General features: G+C 33.2%; 1 pseudogene; it reads right to left on the bottom strand.

The window, feature by feature from the left end:
* Nucleotides 1–23642, bottom strand: part of LOC149565937 (uncharacterized) — a 289704-nt pseudogene that overhangs the window by 8770 nt on the left and 257292 nt on the right.

The following is a 23642-nucleotide window of genomic DNA, read 5'->3' as shown; positions in this document are numbered from 1 at the left end:
TTTACCTGTGAGATATCATTTGGTACACTGGATTCTTGGGCAAGGCTTACAGATTCTTCACGTAGGCGTGCAACCACAACTTTATAGTCTTCCTTCAAGGCAATTTTTCTATCTTCATCTGTGACCTCCACATTGAAATCTGTGCCCTATGTTTTTTTCTTGATAACATCAGTTTTCCATGTATGGTTTCATTAAAAAAAACCGTTTGCAACATTATATTAAAAAAAAAAAACAAAATTCATTGCTCTACTTACAAGTCAAGACTGCAGATTCATATAGTCACCAAAGCCAAGTTTGTGTTGGCCAACCTTTTCTATTCTCGCTTTTGTAGCCACAGATGTGTCTTGTAATCTATGAACAATTTCAAACATCTTAGATTATATATTTACAAATATCAATAATTAGTGCATGATTACAATGTACTTAATATTATAATGACATACCTCTTTTTGCCTTGTGCTCTTCATTATCTCTATCTTCACATAGCCTTTTCTCCTTTGCATCTTCTATTATTTCATTCCACTCCATTGATGGAATCATAGGAGGACGGTCGTACTTTGGGTTATCCTTAAGACCCTTTCTATATTGATCCCTCACAGTCTTTATATGCTTTGTTTCTCTTTTCAGAAGTAGGCCAGTGTCAAAAATGTTTTTGCCAAATTTCTCCTCAATGAATGCAATCAGCTAATTTTTTAATTCCACAGCTTGTAAATTCCACCTTTTTAAAAAAAAAAAGATTGTTAGATCAATGACTTTAATATATTACAATAAATAGAAGAAAAGAAAAAGTATGTAGCAATGATATGAAACTGCATACCTTTTACATATGGTGGGTCCAAACAGTCTCAATGTCATATGAAAAAGATGTTCAAAGAAAGCATTATTACCTAAAAAAACATAAAAGATTTATCAGTCCAAAATGAGTAATGTAAAAGTAAACTAAATTTACACTTTAAATAATATCAATTTTAAAGCACCTGGGAACTTTAGTTCTCTTAATGGAAACATAGTTTTCTTATTCAGCAACAATGTCCCTTCATACAAACTAGTACTAATCACACGAACTGCTCTAGAAAATGAATCAGCTTCAGTAATATTGCTCTTTGTTGCTCTATCAACTGAAACATCATAACAATTAAATGACAATTTTAGCACTGCTCTCTATTGGTCTACCTCCCTGCCTATGTCCATGTCTCTCTATGTGTGGCTATATATATATATATATATATATATATATATATATATATGTATGTATGTATGTATGTATGTATGTATGTATGTATGTATGTATGTATGTATGTATGTATGTATGTATGTATGTATGTATGTATGTATGTATGTATGTATGTATGTATGTATGTATGTATGTATGTATGTATGTATGTATGTATGTATGTATGCAAGCTTTTGTAGACATCATTTAAGCACTAATATGCTACTTCATTGTTCATCAACTTGTAGAAAGACATTACAAAATATAGCAAAAAAAGGTTTTACCAGTTCTACTGGACATAGACGATGATGTTTGCATGGTCCTTGTTGCCAAAAATGCAGCAGACAATAGTGGACCGCCAATTGAAGGAGGAGTCTGCACTTCATCATGAGCTGAAGAATAGAATATTGTTAGCAAAGACATTTGCAATGGATAAAGATCAAATGGGATACTAGTGAGAAACGTCGACAAAAAAAAAAGGTAAGTGTTATAATGTTGATCAAAACAAACAAAGTGTTACTTACATGAAGGTACTATGAAACAACCTTGACCATGTTCAACATGTGATGTCGCAACTGGCACATATGTCTATACAAGAACACATAAAATCAGAGATCATGATCCATAAGATAATATAAAATATTAATATCTATTGAACTTCTATTACTGCTTTAGTCGAATCACTGCTTACTTTCAAAGATTGGATTCTACGGTCCAATTATATTCTTAGTGCCTCTTTCTCCTCACTTTTGTCACCCTTGATGATAATTTGAACAAGCTCATCAGTGTATCTTTGTGTAATTTTTTGGGTGATGAATATAGGGTCATTACTAAGGCCAATGTCATGTAGATATGATGCATGTATTTCAGATTGCATTTGATCAGCAATCATTGCAGGTTTTTCCTATCATTTGTGACATCAAATATTCGTATACTTTCATCAAAATAACTCCAAAGCCATAAAGAAAAGAACATAATAATAGAAAATTTGTTTCTATATTAACATTAAAATTTATAATAATTAATGTTTACCTCTACTGAAGGTGTTTGAGATGGTGCATCCATATCGCCCTGTGAAAAAAATTAGTAAGTCTTAGAAATCAGCAACAAAATTAAAGTAATAGACTTACCAAAATAAATATTAATAATAAAGTAGATTATATATGTAAATCATTTGTCTTAAGTTAAAAATTTAGTGTAACTAATGTTTATATCTAAAAAAAAATTGACATGTTCTACTTAATGTTTATATGTGCACATATGGTTTGGAAAGAAATATTTGGTCATACAAAACCCCATCATAGTTGACATTGATCGTACCTGAAGATTTCAATGATCATCATGATCCTCATCCATTTCATCATCATCATCATCATCATCATCATCATCATCACCATCATCGTACTTGTCACTTTGATCATCGTCATCACCACCACCATCTTCATCACCAGCATCATCCTCTTGATCACTATCATCATCATGACCATCATCGCCATGATCATCACCATCTTCATCACCATGATCATGATTGTCATCAGCATCATCATCATCATTATCACCATTATCATTAGCATGACCAAAATCATCACCATCTTCTTCTTCTTCATCACTAGGTAATTGTCATTCCTGATAATCATTTACTTCCTCTTGTGCTTCTTCAATATCTTCTTCTTCGATCACATTATACTTTACTGGCCTTCCTCTTGGGTCATGTCTAACAACAAATGACCAACCTAGTTTTTCTAGAACACCAAAGTAAAACACTTGCTCGCATTGACTTGGAAGAACATAGGGCTCATCTCCGACTGGCTCAAATGACCTTGTATTAATTATAGTAAAACCACTGTCGTGTTCAATAACAGTCCTATCAGGATCATTTTGATTCAATCGTAACCTAAACCATTTGATGACAAATAGAACCATTTTGAATGAATTAAAGTCGCACTCAAGTATATCATCCAAAATGCCATAGTATTGATTTTTAGATTGTTGAGGATGTATGTCAGTTCTAGATGAAATATTGGTGACCACGAAGACAACACTTATCCTAGAATCACACATTTTCTTCATTTCATCTAACTTTTTTGTGCAAAATTTATAGCCATGGTAGTACATAGCTTTGTGGTGTTTGATCTACAATTATTCAAACCTGTCAAGAATCTTCTCATTGATCTGTGAGTTGATATTAAACTTATGTCTCATGATTAGTAATCTTATGCATACCTTTGTATCTCTTAAGCCATATATTAGATCGAGTACCATTGGCATAACATTGGGATCTCCATTATGATGAGCTTCTTTAACCAACAATGCAACACCATACCATATTAATGAGGGACCATTTTCTTGAGACTGTTCAATCCACACTGTCATCCAATCAAAATTGTTTGCAATATACAAGTGTAGTGCATCCCATTCACGACCAACTATAAAGAAGACAATTACACCAGTTAGAAACAAATTATATATATTGATGATGGATAAGAGTTGTTAAATTACCAAAAAAAAATTATAATTACCTCTCACCCTCCTCCATCTACCTTTCCTCTTCAGGTACTCCCCTTTGAATTTGTCATTACAGTTGGGATCCTAAATGCGATCTACATGGATACCTGCTGCAAACTTTGGAAGATATTCAATGATATACACCATGGTCTAGTATATCATATATCCCTCTATCATAGAACCCTTAGGATGTGCTCTTTGTCGAACCAAGCCCTTCATAAATTTCAAGTGCCTCTCAACCATCCACATTGATCTAGCTTGTACAGGTCCACACAATTCAATCACCTCAACTTGATGTATGAGGTAGTGTTCTTGAGCATTGAAAAACATTGGAGGTAAACACTTTTGTATTTCACACATAAGTTGTGAAATTTTTCTCTTCCAATATTTTATATCTTTTTTATCAATTTCTTTAGATGATAACCACCTAAAAGAGATTCAATATGCAAAAACACATAGAGAAGATTTCAAATAAAATTATACAATAGATTTCAGATAAAAAGCTACAAATCTAAGAAAAAACACTCTTCTAACCTCATGTATTTTCCAAGATCATATATAACTTGTTTAATATTGTTGTCAAACTGTTGTGGAAGGGATAGAGGTAGGACAAACTGCAATCATTAAAAAATGATCATTTTAATATATTATTAAATAATGCTCATTTTAATATATTATTAAATAATGCAACTGGTACTACATTCAATCTTACAAATATACTGTAAATAAAAAACATGACTTACCTTGAGGAAGGTATGCCAATCATGCGTCTTCAACCCTGGCTCAAAATCACCTTTCTTTGATAGAAGAGTGCTTATATTTGCAGCAAATCTTGTTGGAATTTTTATTTTTTTTATGACTTCTTTTAATGCATCACTTTGTTGCTCCGTTAATAACCAAGGAAGGGCACTTGTATTTATACGGTCTCCATTCCTATTTGATTCAATGAAAACTTTTAGTGCATGATTCGATTCATGAATGTCAGTACAAATTTTAGCAATTTGTTCTCTATCACGCCTTCCATCCAACATTTTCCATAGTGTCTCAGTTACATTCTTTCCAATATGCATAGCATCAAACAAATGCACGATTGGGAGATCCTTGTAATATGGTAACCTACTAAATTGAGTAGGATAACTTTTCATTGATGCCTTGACGACCTTCATGAGCATCAGTTACAACATTAGTAAATATAAGACAATATCGAAATACAAATTGTAAACTTTGAATGACAAATTGGACATTACCTCAATGATTTAGTTGATTGTATTCCAACTTCAATAAATGAGGTGTCATTCTTCATGGCCTTGATGATGTCTCTTCTTTCCAATTGAAAAGATGTTTTTTAGAAATTTGATACCTATGATTATTGTGGAAAAAGTGTCTAAACTCATCAAACACCTGCTTTCTTAAACTTCTCGAATGACAACATTTCATCTTCGGACCACAAACTGGATATGCAAATTTTTCCTTTGTCTGAAGACCTAAAAGATCATGTATAATTGGATCATTTACAATTATCATGCACAACTTAAGCAATCGACAGTAATGTGTAAGCACTATAACAGACCAAAAATATGTGATCTTAACAATATAACATATCACAAAAATGAGTTAGCCGAGGGGCATCATGTATTGTCCATACAAGCATTGCATGGAATTGAAATTTTTGATGTCTTATTGGTCTAGAGATGTCATACAGAGTGATGCCATTCCATAACTTCAAGAACTCATCAATTAGGGGCTCAATATACATGTTCATATCTTTAACTTGATATTTACCTAGCAATTGAATGAACATAAACATTACGTAATTATTATAACCATTTTCATGCACTATTTATAAATTAATTTAGATAACTATAAAATAAAAAAATACCTGGCACAATCATTGACAATATTATGTGCTCTCTCTTTATGGACATCCAAGGAGGAATGTTATTGTTAATAACAAAAATAGGCCATACTAAGTAAATAGATCTCATATCTCCATATAGATTGACATTGTTCGTTGCCAATGAAAGTTTTAGATTATGAGGTTCTTCTGTAAAGTGTGACCATGTTTCTTCTATCTCTTTAAATGTAGAACCATCGGCAGGCATTCACATAATGTCATCCTCACTTCTATTGCATGCATGGTAATCCATAAATTGTGCCAAGCTAGCACACCTGAATAACCGTTCAAGATGTGGAATAATGGGAATGTATCGAAGAACCTTGTGAAGTACTTTTTTTGTTATTTGATCTGACCGATATCTACTGACATGACAATCAGGGCATTCTGTTGCAAATTCATGTTGTTTATGATATAGAATGTGATAATTGGGACATGCATGTATTGTCTGATACTTCATTCCAATCTGATCTATAATGTTAGATAATTCTTGATACAAACGAGGCAAAATGTTTGATGGTGGTAACAAAAACTCACTAATCAACCTACAACAAAAAATATGCATTGTTAATATAATGAATAGTAATTGTATGCTAACATTGAAGATGGTAAAAATGGCATACCTTAGCATATGTGACATTGCTACATTGGATATACTATTCATAATCTTTAAGTTCACCAACAACACTATAGCCAACAGTAGAGTTGTTTGGGAGCCTTTATATAAGGGCTCATGTGCCTTCTCAAGTAAAGGTATATCAAGACCATCTTCATCATTATTATCAAATTTGCTAGTACTATCATTGTGAGCCTCTTCATCACTTGCCCCAATACCATCTTCTTCAATCATGTCCTCTGGCACATTATCATCTTCTTCCATGGGAGTGTTATCCTCAGCTTGGATATTCACACCTCCATGTTCCTCTAGTAGGAAATCCACATTTAGAAATGGACAAAAATCATGGTCCCCTTCAACATGACCATATTGCCTACAATGACTCTGGGCTATTGTGATTAAAATTCTTCGATTCTTTAAGCCGTTACATTTTTTGCAAGGACAATAATATTTATCAAATTTTCTTCGAAATTGAGCCCACAATGCAACCATTGTCTCATTATTTTGTTCTGGGTTCATATTGTCGGGTGTGGTCTTTCTTCATAGGAAAATATACCTACAAATAAATTGGACATGTTGTGATTAATGTTTATATCTGCAAATATGGTTTTTGTTAATTAATGTTTTCAAATGTAACTAAAATGATTACAAACATATCAAAAAGGACCTTCACAGGGTCTTATTACATCAACTATTCTAACATGGTCATGTTGGTTATCTTGAGACCTTAATGTCTTCTCATGCCTTCAACCTTGACCTTGATAACCCTTGTAACCACTTCTCACTATTTTTGTTAACACCACAAGGAACAAGAAAATTGACTATTTGGAAAACAAGAAAACTCTTTGACAAGAATCTGTCTCGAGACAAAAAAAACCAAAGTTCTTATATCAAGCACACACTACAAATTTTATTTATCTTTTAAAAAACTTTTCTATTAACTATTACTTACACACTGAACTACTACTTTACAAGGTACGAAATTTTGAATCCATTCCCTATATTGGTTTGATACTTATGCATATGTTATTTTACAGTCTTGGGTTATGAGGAAGGAAAAAACACACCTGCATTAGGACTACTAGAGTAATATGGACCAACAAGCTATACCAAACCCTAATTAAGTGACGATTAAAAAGCCCCTTCATTGCTTTGCATTCTACCAACTGAGTAGATGATTTTCAATATCTCCAATATCTCCATAGGGATTTTCAAAAAGGATGCAAATTTGTCACTAGTTTTAGGTGTAACAAATCATCCTGAATTAATTTCCATCAAAAGTATGCAATGATTCAGAAAGAACTAGCATGCTGATTCATTGTTACAATTAATAGGAATACAAGAGCAAAACTTGGAATTCTACTAATGTCATCAATGTTAATCTTGGGTACTAGTACAAAGCCAATAAGAAATTTGTAGTTTTACCAACCAAGATATTTACAAGACTTGATCATAAAAGGTTCATTTAGCACAAAACAACTTCAAAAATATTTTATATATACACTCTTTGATTTTGTCAAAGGGAACAATTATTTTAATGATGTTTTACGTAAGAATTGCTAAAGGAAATGATAAGGATGAAATATATTCAAGTTTTGACACTAAGGAATTGAAACATCCGCACTCAGGAATTGCCTCAAGTATTTAAATTCACTCAAATTATGCCTTACAGCTTCTTTGAAAAACAATGATTTAGATATTCAGTGGTATCTTAAGTACTATATACTAGTGCTTGCACCAAGCATAGGTGCAAGAGTATAGTCGATAGTGGCATGCAGTTGATCATTTTAGAAATGTGGCAGCTAGTAGCATTGTTTTATAGAAAATCCCTATACTATTATTTGCTGGGAAGATAATTAGGACCAAAGTAAACATGGTGTACACAACTAGCATCATTTGATTGTCTTCTATTTTGAGGTGTAGAATATTTGGTGGATCTTAATTTTTGTGGAAACTATTTTGAGCAAGGATATGCTAAAAATGAGTTCTTCTTCTACAACCATAAAAACATTATCAGATTCACCATCCAAACTATTGAGTTTGAATGAAATATCAATATGTAGTTTACGAACAGTTGGCCTAAATGGTTGTTATAATTGAGAATAACACCGAGCTTGATTTGATGAGTTTTTTTTATTGACTCATAAATTTTCTAATAATTCAATATATTAACCCATTGATAAATTAACATGGAAACTCATTAGCTATTATTGTGGAGTTAGATCTCAACATTGGCTCTAGTGTTTCTTTTGTTGGCAATCGTGCATTGGTTACATCTAGATTATCACCAGCTATTACAGATGATGGAAGTGATACTATGTATGAAGCTTCTAATATAGGAACTCCATGAGAAGCTAGAGATCATTTAATGGAGATTTGGTGATGAAAAATGGGATCTCTAAAGATGAATAGGGCTTGTTGAAGTTAAGAGGGAGAAAAATAATCTAATGAGATCCTAGTTTTCTATATTGATAGCAATGGTAATGAGGCCAATTCCTCCAAAGGAAGAGAAATATCTAATGTTGGTACTGTTACTTCTTTTAAAGATGGTCTTGTCTCATTTCAGACTTATATGGTGAGCATGAAATTATAGGCATAAAAGCATAGAGACTTAGAATCAACCAGTCTTGCTAGAGAAGGAATGAGTAACCCAACTACAATGGGACTTAGAGGAGCTTCGTGAATTAAAACTTTTAAAGAAGTAAAGAAAGGGTCAACATATGAATAAAACCATTTGGCTAAACTTTGTAAGAATATTCAAGGAAATTTTAAATATGATTTGTGTAAATTCAAAACTATCATTTTGTTTGTAGTCATGTTACATCATGTTTTCATGCATTTATTGTTATGTTAGTGGATTGATAAATAAGTTCAATCTATTTGGAAGTGAAGTATATTTAATCCTCTTTCATTTGATGAAAATTAGAGGTTTTGGATGGGAAGTATATTGAAAAATCCTTTGGTTTTTGTAAAAATTGTCTTGAAACTCTTATTTATAGACCTAGTGATAAGGGTTTGGTCAAATAACACATTTTGACCATGGAAAAATGCCAAGTTTTACCTTTTGGGAAATTAGATTCATGCATCTTTCAAATAAATTTGTTTTTATATTGTTTGGTTTTGTATCTTGGAAGTTATTTGATGTTCTAGAGGGCAAAACTCATAAATTCTATGACAATAATAATCGGTCTCAATGCAGAGGCCATAAATTTCTATCTAACTATTGGATGATTCTAATTTTTGGATATGTTTTAGGAAGGCTGAATATCCACAATCCCACCACTGTGATTGGTGTAATAATGTATAGTTTAAAAGTTATGAATAACAGAATCAAAATTATCAAAACCACATATGATAGTTTCATGGTAGCGAGTAGGTGAAATGTTATCATATTATTTAGGTTTGGAGAATCTTGCAATGTAGCTTATAGAAAATAGATCTCAAATGCTTAATAGAATGAGTATTAATATCTATGTTCAAAAATATAAGGATGACTAATATTTGGCAGCAATATAATACACGAGTGTGTGGAACATCTTATAAAAATGGTATGTTTGCACATGGAACACTAGAAAATCTGATTCACACGGTGTCCCTACATGATTACCCTCCATAACATTGAACTGCTACTTTACAAGGTATGGAATTCTGAATCCATTCCCTATATTGATTTCCATTTCTATAAATTGACACAATCAGCATAAAAATGTCCAGCTAACAATCTATGCATTGTAATGTCATAAAATATTTTGAATCTTTGAAAAGGCCTAGGTCAACATACCTATTTTAGCAAATAACTCTTCAATGTCTTTAACAAGTCTCTCCAAATCAGAGAGAGGTATGCAGGCCTGCTCGGTCGGAGTGTTTCTGCTCACCATACAACATCCCAAATGTAAGTCTCATCTAAGAATATCTTGTAAACTACATCTACTAAATAACACTCCTAATAGACAAAATATCAAATAGGTTAGTATGGAGAAAAATAATACTAAAACATATTTCAAAAGTATCCTTGTCTGAATATTAAATAAACAAATATCATTATTGAGAAATTGCCACCATGCAGATAACTTTAAATTGAAGTTTGTGTTTACCATGTCCAGAGAAGAATGATCTAGAAATTCAAATGCTGAGATGATCTCCCCTAATTGTTGTTTTGCTACAGAGAGTAGTCTCTGTAAAAAGCAAAAGAATTTTTTAAATTTTAATACAGTTGTCAACTTGAAAATAGTTCTATGCTCCACAAAATCTGAGGTATCAATTCCTATAACATATCATCTATGCTCAAGTTTAAAGTGAAAGAGACCATACAAACTATTGTAAGTTGTGCCCAACTGGGACACATTTAAAATAAATTAAAATACAAATTTCAATCAAATTCATGTTAGAATCAGTCATATAAATCAATACAATTGTTCCCTTGCCAGCTCCATAATACTACAGAAATTGGTAATCATATCAGATCAACCATGGATTACATTCTTTGAAGTGTCTAAAGTAACTAGCAAAAATCATCAATTCAAAAGTAAACATGAAAAGAAAAGTGAGAGAGATTCTCATCCACTAACAGGAATGCTTGAACATTTTTCTCTATATGTTGAGAAAAACTAACCTGAAATACATTCTAGTGTATTTGTAAAGATCACAAGTTATCCCTCTTCAACAGACCCCTCTTGTACACTCTCCAGTTACAGTAGCCACATGGACTCTTGTAGCAACTGTACAGGCACAAAATCCAAATAATTGCTTCTCTAAAGCAACAAATTTTAAGCTGGGAATTCAAGAGCTTTTATGCAAGTATTTTCTCAAATTTTAAGGTATTTTGGTCTTACATATCCACTTTGACAATTGTATGATAACTAATCTCCAAACTATACTCTTCAAAACATCAGAAGCAATGTAGGTAGCAAACTGTATTTAATACTTTTGTCTTATAATTGAAATCTCATAATATTAATAAAATATTATGACTGTCAAGTCAAATGGGATAACCTTGAATGCTAAATCATAGAGACTTTCATAATGAAAACACGTGGTCAAATCAAAAGGATACATGTTACATGCCTAAAATGCACAAGTGTTGAACATCTAATTCATCTATAGTATTGGAAAGTGTTTGAATGTCAAATTAGATTAACCATGATATTTGATTTGAGAAACACCAAATGGACATTCCCTTGCCAAGAGTTGCTTAGATGTGTCATCATACCTTTCCCGTGGTTCCATTATGTGGTCAAGTTGCCAAAAATTCCTAAAGATATTTAAGTCAAAGTGTTTGTTGAAGTGTCCTATGTGTTTTTTGACAAGTAGGCTTGGTTATAAAGTGTAATGTCCTCATTTTAGCTCGTCATGGTTTATGTTTGGATTGACCTATTATTGGCCCTCACAGGTTAAGGCCGATGGCTAGAGGGCCCCATCTACCAAAACAAGAGGATCTTTCCCTTCTATAGTACATAAGTGTTTAGGATCGCTCCTCATTTGTTTCAGTTAGCTACACTTACAACTTATAGTAAGTTATGTATCCAACATTTTTACATTTGGCAAGGCACCTGGACCGATCTCAACGCAGTGACGACCCTTGGCACTACTGATTTTATCAAATATTTAGGGAATTACTAGTTATAGTAGCTTAGGAGTTAATAGAGAGAACCATTAATATTTTTAGTAAGGCAGTTGGTTGTGCAATGGAAGCAATGGTTGACCAACTAGTTCAGATGAGACAGAGAGATGATGAGTAATCAATGAGATATTAAAATTATAGTAATAGTAATAAAGCTATTTATAATGGTTATATTGTAAATTTATTACTTATCTTCATAAAGTATTATTGAGTAGCCATTATATTTAATGGAAAAGTATGCCTCTAATAATGACATAACTTAATTCAAACACAAAAAACAGTTATATAAGTCATTAAAGTGACATATTGGTGAAGCCTCACAAGTCAAACTTTATTGAGGAATTATAAAAGCCCTAGAAATGAAATTGATTGATTTTTTGTTTATGATTTTTGACTTTTATATTGGATGTTCCAGGGAAGAGTGTAATGTTGAGTTACAAAACATTATATGACTACTCTGAGTCTTTATTTCATTCAAAGCATGAAATTTAATACTGGTCCTAAGTTTTCATAGCAATCAAACCATGGATTTTGTATTGATTGATTCTAAGACTTTATATTATTCAAACTATGGATTCTAATGTTAATTCTAGGTTTTTATGGCATTCAAAACATGAATTGTAGAAGAATTTATATGGTCTGAAGGGATGCTACCCCACACTTCTCGTCACCACACTTGTAGTCAAATGTTGTTCTTGGACTCCTGGGATATTATTATTGGGTAAAGCTTAAATGGTCTTGAATTTGTTTGTTTTCTTCTTCTATTTGGGGTTCTTTGGAAAGGGAGGAGATCCTAGTAGTGGCAAGCCCAAACTTTAGATTGTTGTTCCTTCTACAACTTTTGGTGGAGCATTAATAAGTTTTGTACTATGCCCAACAGAGTTGATAAAGGTAACAAGAACTAGACTTTGTATCTATTGTATGCATATAAATTGAACTCTAGACTCCATACCGTTGACTATTTGTTGTTTTGTAATGTAGATTGTAAGTTCAAGAGAATGCATATGTGTATTTCAAAGTGAACTTGAATTTTTGTTGTCTCCAATGATCATGTGGCAGTGTGGTATTTAATGAAAGGCATTTACAATTGATTGAATTGCCAGTGATTTGACATAAGTGGCTGAACATATTGTATTTATAAACAAATATTGTGTGTGCATGGAGTATTGTTCTAAGTAATATATGACAAGAGAGACTCAGGATTCAAGGTTGCCATAGAATTGTGCTAAGGATTTGGTAATGGTATTGAAATTATTATTAAAAGTTTCTTATAATGGACACTTGAATAGAGCTGAAATTATTGAAACTTTCAAAGAATGAACATCAATTCTTTTAGTTTTGAGGAATTTCATGATTGGTATTTATATCCCTCATTATAATGGTTCCACATAGTAATTCTTTAGCACTTCTTTTATTATCTTGTTGATCAATCAAATTATAATATTATTAATTAGATAAATATTAAATAACAATACATAAAACCATTAGAAAGCCCATCGTAGAGCCTCATGGCTTTGGTGAACCATCCAAAGGGAGAAAGAACAATATGGGCATGTCGAATAGGGGTGACAGGACACATCTGTTTACTCTTTCTACTCATGTCTATTAACAAGAAAATGTCAAATACTACACAATATGCATGAAGATTCATGCTTCAATTGATCTCAAATACAGTTTGAGATCAATTTCTAATTTAGGATCAAAATAGTGAGATTGCAAGATCTTCAACTGAATATTGACTTAAGATTCATGAAGGTAATGTTAATGATGTCAAGTTTCCACAACAAGACCAAACTGCTAAAATCCATTCAACCAATCTTTGGTAAGTTGTTCTTTTCTCTTGGAAGCTTACCATCCCAGACAAATCACACAGTGTTAGTAACTCTCCTTGTGAAGATCAACCAAATTTTTAGGTCATCGATCCAAACCAAACCAAAATTTGGAGTAATCTCCCTGTAAATCTAATTGAACATTTGAGCTGTTACACCAATTTATCTTCAATGACTTTTTAAATTGATCAAAACTGAGTAAAAAATAAAGCTCTTTGTAAAAGGGGTGTTCAAAATTAAAACATCAAACCAATATTGCATTGAAACATTTGTTGAAAAAGAAACTACAGAAGTATTAGCTAATTCTGATCTTCATGAATAGGTTTAGTTCTCATATTATATGTGCAAATCTAATACAATGCCTACTTCTTTATGCATTGTGTGGGTGTTCATAATGTTAGCAAAAAATATAGCAACATGGAAAGATGCTTAATGAATAGATTCCTCTATTACCAATGTGTGTTGTCCCTGGCTTGAATTTGTTAAGGAAATTAGGATCAGATTTAATACCTTCTTAAATTATATGAATATCCTTAATGTGATGGATCCACTAAATTGTATCTTCTTGATGATGTGATTAATCAATTTTTCTTACAGGTTTTGCATATATAGTTTGACTGCTAGAACTGTAAGTATCTTCTTGAAAGCACTTTCAATATGTTTTTCTATATTTTCCAATCGATAGCGATCTTGATAGTAAATATAAGATGCTATGTGGGTGAAGCCCTGTAGGGACATGGCCCTACACGGGGCATGTCAGAAAGATATGATTATATTCTACTAAAATTTTGCAGTAAAAGAAGTCTTTAATGTCATGGAGTTTAAAGCACATCTGCAACATGAAGATTATGGTAAAGATGATTATGACAGAGAAATATCTCCATGTGTGAAATGAGTCTTACGTTGAAGGCAATATGTGGTGCATCAGATATGGATGAATGGAATCTGCTTGCCACATTCACGTGGAAGAGGAGTAAATATTCTACACACCAATGAAGACATCAAATATAAATATACAAAATAGATATAAGATGGTATGTAATCCGAGAAATGACATGGATTGAAAAGAAGGGTCCACTCTTAGAGATGAAATATGCGATGATAAAATAAGACAAATTGTTAAGCTAGAGATAAAATAATCATGTTGTACTATGATAGAATTTTTGATATAACACAAGTTTATTAATAAGAAAATGATGCAACAAAATAGCAAGTCCTTCATGTCATAACATATGAATAGTTGTGTCATTAAAATTCTAGATCATACCTAAAGCGAAGTCGCAAGAAAAATTAACAAAATGCACTAATTTATTGATGCACTATAATCTAGCTTTGTCAATGTTAGTATTATCTCTTTCAAAGGTTTCAAAATTTTTGAATATCTTTAAGAAAAAGGACCCATGCCAGATCATGAAACTCTAAGAGTCCCCGTATAATCCCTGTCTCTTACAAGTTTAAGAAACTCAACCTGTATATCATAACTAGTAGTCTAAAAATGTCATGATTGTGAACATAGAAATAATTGACCATCCTTTTATATCAAATATACTAAAAATTATAATCAATGAGAACATATCAATACTTTCTTTAGTTGAAATAGAAACACAAGATTTTCCTCAAAGAAGTTTGAATTCCATTGCTTGATATTTTTAACAACCATAACAAATATGCTTTTATTTACCAGTTCTTGCATCTCCAATACAAATTCAATTTTATCAGCATAATTGTAATTCAAAATACCCTAAATAAAAGATCAAAAATAATTAAGGGTATGTATCTAAGAAAACATGATCTCCTTAAGGGAAAATAGATCTTTTTTTGCTCACATGTACATGATCAAGAGTCTTACTACTAATTCCAAAAAGAAGTTGATTATGATCTCTTTGTTTGGTAGAATCCACCATTAAATTCCCTTGTGATTCACTCTCATTATGTCTCCCTTTCCACCTAGGATGATTTTCTAGATGTACTCCTAATTTATCAGTATGACAAGTCTTGTTGGAGCTGCAAGCTTCACTACCATGAACATGTTCGGTTGGAGATCTCAATTCAACATCTTAATCATGCTTATGTGAGAAATTTAATGGGATTTCATACATCACCACATCATTTGAAATGGTTTTAATAACTACCTACTCTTATCCACTCCTAATGTTAATAGTAGAAAATTCCTTTGAGCATGTATTATCTGGATTGGTATCATCTATAATTAGCTTCAATGATCTACTTGTGAGAGAGATGTCTAAACCTATCAACAAAAGTCATAGATTATGACAATTTGAAGTAATATCTTGTTGAGGATAAATTATTTATTTCAATAATTATTGGTGTCTCAAAACTAACAAAAGACACCCTTTGAAAATGCATCTTGCATTTTCTTGAATCCATAAGTGACCTTATATGAGAGAGAAATTATACTAGAATGTACAAGGCCTCTATATACACAATATTCTTGAACCAGGTCATCAAGCATTCACATGTTTAGCTTCATTTAGCTAAGTTCATCTATGAGAAGAAATACACATAAGAAAATAAATTCATTCAAAAAACCTATGACAACTTATCATGATAGACAAAATGGAAATGATACCTTCTATTTGGAAAATAAGTAAATATCTCCAAGGAAATACCAAATTCAAACTCATGCTTAGGTTGCATGTGTCAACATTCCCCATCGACCTTAGTCGCAAGGCTAACTAACTTATCAAGAGTGTGTATCCCACAAATGAAATTGGTATAAATGTTACAACCACCAAATTTGGAGGGCATGGAAATTCAGTCATCAGTATCCTATGTAGTACACTTAATTTCATATGTTCGAATCATTTTGTGAGTTGTACACATGATAGTCCAATAGTTTTTAATGTCATCTTCATCACAATTATTTTATGATAGTCTAATAGTTGCAGGTGGCATCTTCGTCACAATTTTGTCATGATAGTTTGTTATTAATCCAAATGGAAACACTTGTAGGGAAGACCTAATTGTAATGCAATAGTTAAATGTAATGTTTAAATATAGGAGAGAGATTCTTTTGGTTGAACTAGAAGATAAATCATCTTTTAACAAAATGATAGAGACTTTCGGTGAAGGATCCAAAGTACATCAATTCAATTATAGTCTAGTAAATTTAAGTGTCATCTTCATCATAAGTTTTTGAAGATAGTCCAGTATTTGTAGGTGTCATCTTCATCAAAAAATTTCCATGATAGTTTATTAGTTTGAGGAGTCATCTCCATCACAAGTTTTCCATGGCATACTTGTAGTTAGAGGTGCATTGAAGACCTTTTATCACTACATGAGCTAGTAGTAGATGGTGATTATTCATTATCATCATCATCATCTAACATAGAATCACATGAATATCATGTTTTATAGCCCACATGGCCTAGGTATTGAGGGTACAACTCCAAGCACTAAACACACCAGATTTCAAATTATTATCTTTATGTGTTGATTTTTAAGTTGAATGTTCTAGATTTGAAGAGAGAAACACACTCAGTTTTTTTTTCTTTTTGTTCTTTTTTTGAATATGAAACTGTTGTCTAAATGATACAATATAATTATGTATTATTAAAACAAAAATACAAGAAAAATATGATACCAACACAACTATATTTATAAAACAAAAAAATTTTCATTATTATTTCTTCTAAGCTTTTACAACTATAGCTTCTGCATATACATTTCCTTTCTTTTCTTTCATTACTATAACAAAAAGTATAATAGTTGTTACAATAGACCAACATTCCAAATGATAAATGTGTATCTACACACTTTCAATAAAATGAAACAACAAGTACACTACATTCTTTTTGCAACTAGACTCTTTCTAACACTTATCATCAAAACATCACTAAGAAAAAACACTTGAGCAAAGACTCTCCCATTTATATTACACAACAATGGCTAAACTTTGGCATAAAAAATAATAATGATAGTAATAGTATTCACTTCCATCTTCAATATTATCACAAAAACCTACAAAAAAAATACACATGTGCCTATGGAAATATGCTCGAAGAGAAATCCCTCTCCTCGACCACTAGAGATATAGGTGTGATTGGAGGTCATGAATGGAAGAGCTTTTGAAGTCGAGCACATCAAGAAGAATGAAAGAAAGACAATATCAAGAGTTTCGAACTACTATTCCACCCCCCTATATTGATGCAAATGCAGGGCCCCCTTTCATATTATTCCCAGGGCTAGCAGGTGTCATTAATCAAGTGGGTGGAGAAAATCTGAAACGAAACTGGGCTAAGAGAAAACCATGCGAAAATGCAGAGATAACCATGCGAAAATGCTCCAAAAATGTCAAATGAAATCGGGCTCGAAAGACATAATAGGGATAAAAAAAATTTAACTTTGTAAATGTATAAGCCCTGTGTTGGTTGAAATTTCGACCAACATGGGTCTTATATGTAAAATAAAATTAAAAAAATTGCCTTTACATTTTGACAACCCTAAATTTATTTAGTTGATGGTCAAAATTTTTGGTCGAAAAATGGTGTTAAATGTAGTAGTGAAATGCCACAGGGCTGTGATCTTTGACGGGGCATATCTTGAAGCTCGTGCTAGGTATGGATGCGATTCTAGTTCCTACAGGGCCATGTTGCAAAGACCTACAATAACCTCTCTTTCTTTTTGGAGATCACATTCTGTTTTCATTTTACAACGCCATCTCGAGTAATGCTAAAACTTGCAGTGTTGGCTAGTACAAAGTTGCCAATTGCCAAATCTCTCTCACCTTGTCCTATCCCCTTCAGTGCTCGAACGTTCTTGGGCATGCCGAACCGGAATGTCCCCAAGGGTCACTAAATCTCATAGAGTTGTGATCTTTGATGGGGCATATCTCAGAGCTCGTGTGAGGTATGGATGCAATTCTAGTTTCTAGAGGACCATGTTGTAGATACCTACAATAACCTCTCTCACTTTTTGGAGATCACATTCCATTTTCATTTTACAATGCCATCTCAGGTGATGCTGAAACTTGCAGTGTTGGCTAGTACAAAGTTGCCAACTGCCAAATCTCTCTCACCTTTCATCGTGGGATCAAATTGTCTACTCTATTAGCTCCAATTGGCTGGGTAAACCCTATTCTCAACCTCGTCCTATCCCCTTTAGTACTTGAACGTTCTTGGGCACGTCGAATTGGAATGTCCCCAAGTGTCACTAAATCCCATAGGGCTGTAATCTTTGACGGGGCATATCTTGGAGCTCGTGCGAGGTATGGATGTAATTCAAGTTCCTACAAGACCGTGTTGTAGAGACCTACAATAATCTCTCTCGCTTTTTGGAGATCACATTATGTTTTCATTTTACAATGCCATCTCGGGTGATGCTGAAACTTGCAGTGTTGGCTAGTACAAAGTTGCCTACTGCCAAATCTCTCTCACCTTTTGTTGTGGGATCGAATTGTCTACTCTGTTAGCTCCAAGTGGCTCGGTAAACCCTATCCCCAACCTCGTCCTATTCCTATGTGACAATGGATAATCAATACTGACTAACTTTAAAGATGTTAAGAAAAGGTGAAATTTAGTTAACAACATTAGAAATTTAGTTTAAAACATTGATAAATTGTTAATGAAGATAAAATATTGAATGGACTTATATCAAAGGTAGTGATGTAAAAATAGAGGATATGAGTCAAAGGGGGATAAATGAACAATTGGGGAATGCTACTCAGGGAGAGAAGTGTTATAGTTAAGATATGAGTCAAGCAAAGACATGAAGTAGAGAAGTGTTGCAAGGAGGAGATGAATGGTTTATTAGTTCTATGAGTATTTTCATAAGGGGGAATATATAATAGAAAAAGGTGGAAACATTATTGTGTTTCATCATAATTTGAAGATGATAAATATTGGTGAATAGAGGAGGTCTGAGGCCATGCACCAATTATCTAGTAATTACTTTGGAAACCAAACCTAGTGTGACCTTATTAGGTCTATGTACTTTACATGGGTTAGATGCTACAAGAATGGAATTGCGAATCTAGGCTTTGGAGTCTTAAATATATTTCAAAAGGGTATCTAAATCTACCCATAGAATAGTTAGATTTCAACCTAAGAGGAATTTAAGTCCAGAAAATCAGATTAGGAGACCTACAAGGAATTCTATGATAGTCAACATTTTGTACTGTATGACAATTAGAGGGTTAAACCAAGAGTTGATTCTCAATCAATTCAACATAAGGAAGGTGTCCCAATAGAAACTCGGGGTCGGTGAAGCCATTGGTGAAGAGTTACAGCTATTGGCTTGGACTAGGGCTAGTGTCCCTAAAACAAAAAGGTGCAAGATCTTGATTGGAGAAATACCCTATCACTTTAGATAGGCCACAAACATGATATCCTAAAGGAGTAAGATTTTAGGAAGGCCACAAGTTTAGTTTGGTAGATTAGGAAGAAGAAAGTGCTTAAACCTCACTTCTTGCTCAATTGTTAGAATTCTTTAGAATAACTGAGAGGGGGGGTGAATCAGTTATTCAAGGTCCAAATGCCCTAATAAAACCTTTTCACTACTTTTAATGAATCCATACACTTTTCATCCATCCAAACTTAAATCAACCATATTAGCAAGTTACAGTAAATCAACATGCAGAAATAAAACATGCAAGATCAACACATGACATAGTGATTTACGTGGAAACCCAATTTGGGAAAAACCACCAGTAACATGCTACTTGATTTGCACTCTTCTAAAGTGATGTCCTATTAAAATCTTGCCCTGTTAAAGGCTTACAACACACTGTGAAATGTAAACTTGCTAGAGGATTTCACCAAACTGTTAGGAATGGGCCTGGTTAAAGGACTTCTGAACATTCACTTGGAATGTCACCCTGTTAGAGGATTTACCTCATGGCTATTAAACCAACCTAAGTCCATAGGATTTAAACTAATTGTTACAATTGCTAGAGAGTAACGATAATGGCTTTTTGATCTGATACAACTTACAACATACTTTGCAAATTTTATATCACACTTCAGTTCTATCCTTTTGCTTGGCTTTAATCACTTCAGCTCTGACTGCTTGTCTTCCTCTCAAGCTTTGTCGCCTTGAGTCTTCTTACTCATCATGCCAATGCAATCATATCTTGGGTCTTCTTATCGAAACAGAGTAGCTGTGCTCTCTTTCTCCTTAGCACCTCCTTCATCACTTTATGCTTTCATGCTTGACCACCTCTCCTCTTTTTTTGCTTCATGACCTTATGACTCCTTAAATAGAGATCTAGTTTGCCTTTGTCGCTCGATTCTCCCTCTCCAATTTTAGGATTTCAAATGAATTAAGTAGGATACAATGTATCTACCCTATCCAAAAATGTTCTACATGGTGTTCTATGCCACCAGCTCATCATTCTTATCTTTACAAACTTTTAGATAACAACCTTGTCAGCTTAGATTTGGCGAATCTTTGATTTTTGAAATAATGTAGCAACTCGGCATTATTGTCTTACTGATGCTCAGCATCTTTGTGTTACTCGGCACTATTGGTTTTCTAATGCTCAACATCTGTTTCTGTTCAATACTTGTATCTGCTCGGCACTTGGTTCTACTCAGCACTTGTTTCTTGGATAACTCGGCACCTAGACAAAACTGTATCACTTGACACTTGATATCACTCGGCACTTGATAAACTATGTATCACTTGGCATCTGAAGTTTATTCATCTGAAGTTCACTCAGCACTTTGAAGTTAAACTTGCTCAACTTCAACTAAGAATCTGTTCGGCACCAACTAGCTTTCTCGGCTCCCTCTCTCTAATGAACTTAGTTGGTCTTTACAAAGACTTAGCTAAAACCTTACATCTTTGATATGTTTTAGTGTGCCCATTCTCTATGTCTTATAGTATGTCATCAATACACTTTTTCATCAATGGCTTAGCTGATCCTTGTACTTCATTACAATATCATAACTTCAACCTTTCTTTAGGTGTTCTAGTTACATCTTATTGATTGCCTCCTCCTTGTCAATCAACTAATTGATAGTATTAGGATCACTTAAGAAATGATCATTCCTACAAGTAGCAAGTTTGACATCAATGACAAAACAATGATTGAGAACATTCTTTACCAGTTCCATATGATCATTCCAACAACTTTCCTCATGATCTTTTCAATCATTTCCAACAGTCTCCCTCTTTGGCATTAATGGCAAACCAAACTGATCAATTGATCAACTTAGTTACTACCAAGATTGTATACATTGTTTTCTACTTTTCTTGGTTGCTGCATCTTTACTACTGATCTCATATATCTCCCTCTTTCATATATATCTCCCTCTTGCTTTGTATTGATCAGGTTTCTACATATTTCTCCCTCTTTGACATAAATGCTAAAGATGTAGCATCTTTACCATGCAAATATAAGCTTTGGCTTCTTGATGTTTTCTCCCTTTGTCACCATGCTTGTGATTGATTTGGAGTTTCTGCTCCTGTTGTCATCCTCTACATCAATCTGTTGATATTTCAATGATTTGTTCCTATTGATGCAAGGTAGCTTCCTTGTTGCTTTAAACTGCTTGAGTTCGGGGTATTACTCCCAACTTGCCTCTAAGATATTCATAAGCATCCTTGGGTAATGGTTTGGTGAAGATATTTGTAGTTTGTTCCTTTGTGTGAATGTATTCCAACTTCACTTGTTTGTCTTCTACCAATTCTCTGACATAGTGATACTTGATTGCAATGTGTTTGATTTTTGCATGCATTACTAGATTTTTGAATATGTTTATAGCACTTGTATTATCACAATACAATATCATAGGTTTTGTTACCTCTTCTTTCATTCCTTTCAATAAATGTGTGAGCCACACAATGTTTGTGCAATTGACTGCTGCTACCACATATTCTGATTCTGCAGTGGACTGGGATGTGCATGTTTGTTTCTTGCTAGTCCAAGTAACTAGCCTTTTGCCTAAAAATAATGCACCTCCACTTCTACTTTTTCTATCATCAATGTTGCCTCCCCAATCTACATCTGTATATGCATTAAGCTCAAACTTTCCATTCTTTTTGTAGTATAGACCAAAGTTATCAGTTCCTTTAAGATATCTCATTATTCTTTTTATTGTTATGAGATGATTTTCTTTAGGATTAGCAGAGAATCTAGCCACTATTCCAACTGATAATGCTATGTCCAGTCTACTATGTACAACATATTGTAGTTTTCCAATCATGGATCTATACATTGTTTAATTGACTTCAACTGATTCATCATTTTTGGATAGCTTATTTCCTGTTGCCATTGGTGTGTTGACTAGTTTGGACTCCTCCAATCCAAATGTTTTAAGAATCTCTTTGATGTACTTTTCTTGTGTCACAAATATACCATGTTTGAGTTGATGTACTTGCAATCCAACAAAAAAATTGATTTCTCCAAACATAGACATCTCAAATTCATGTTTCATTTTGTCAGCAAAGCCTTTGCAAAGCACTTCCTTTCCACCAAACACTATGTCATCCACAAAAATTTTAGATACAATAATATCCTTACTTTTTTCTTCTTTGATGTACATGTTGCTATTATCATCAGTTCTTTCAAATCCTATTTGCACTAGATACTTGTGAAGTCTCTCATACCATGGTCTGGGTGCTTGTTTCAAACCATAGAGTGCTTTATGTAGCTTACAAACCATATCCCTGTTGTTCTCATCAAAAAATCCCTCTAGTTGTTCAATGTAGACTTCTTCTTCTAGTATACCATTTAAAAAAGCAGACTTTACATCCATCTGATAGACTTTAAAATCTTTATATGCAGCATATGCAAGTAAAGTTCTTACTCCTTCCATTCTAGCAACAGGGGTGAATGTTTCCCCATAGTCTAGTCCTTCTTCTTGAGCATAACCCTTGCATACTAGTCTAGCTTTGTTTCTAGTAATTTTACCATTCTCATCTAGCTTGTTTTTGAATACCCACTTGGTGCCAATCACATTCTTGTCAACTGGTCTGGGAACCAAACTCCAAGTTTTGTTCTT

The sequence above is a fragment of the Cupressus sempervirens genome, chromosome 3, assembly GCF_028749045.1.
Source record: "Cupressus sempervirens isolate cs-2001-9-10 chromosome 3, ASM2874904v1, whole genome shotgun sequence".
In the NCBI taxonomy this organism is placed as follows: Eukaryota; Viridiplantae; Streptophyta; class Pinopsida; order Cupressales; family Cupressaceae; genus Cupressus; species Cupressus sempervirens.
Note: the sequence above shows the minus strand (reverse complement) of the source record. Positions and strands in the feature narration are given on the sequence as shown.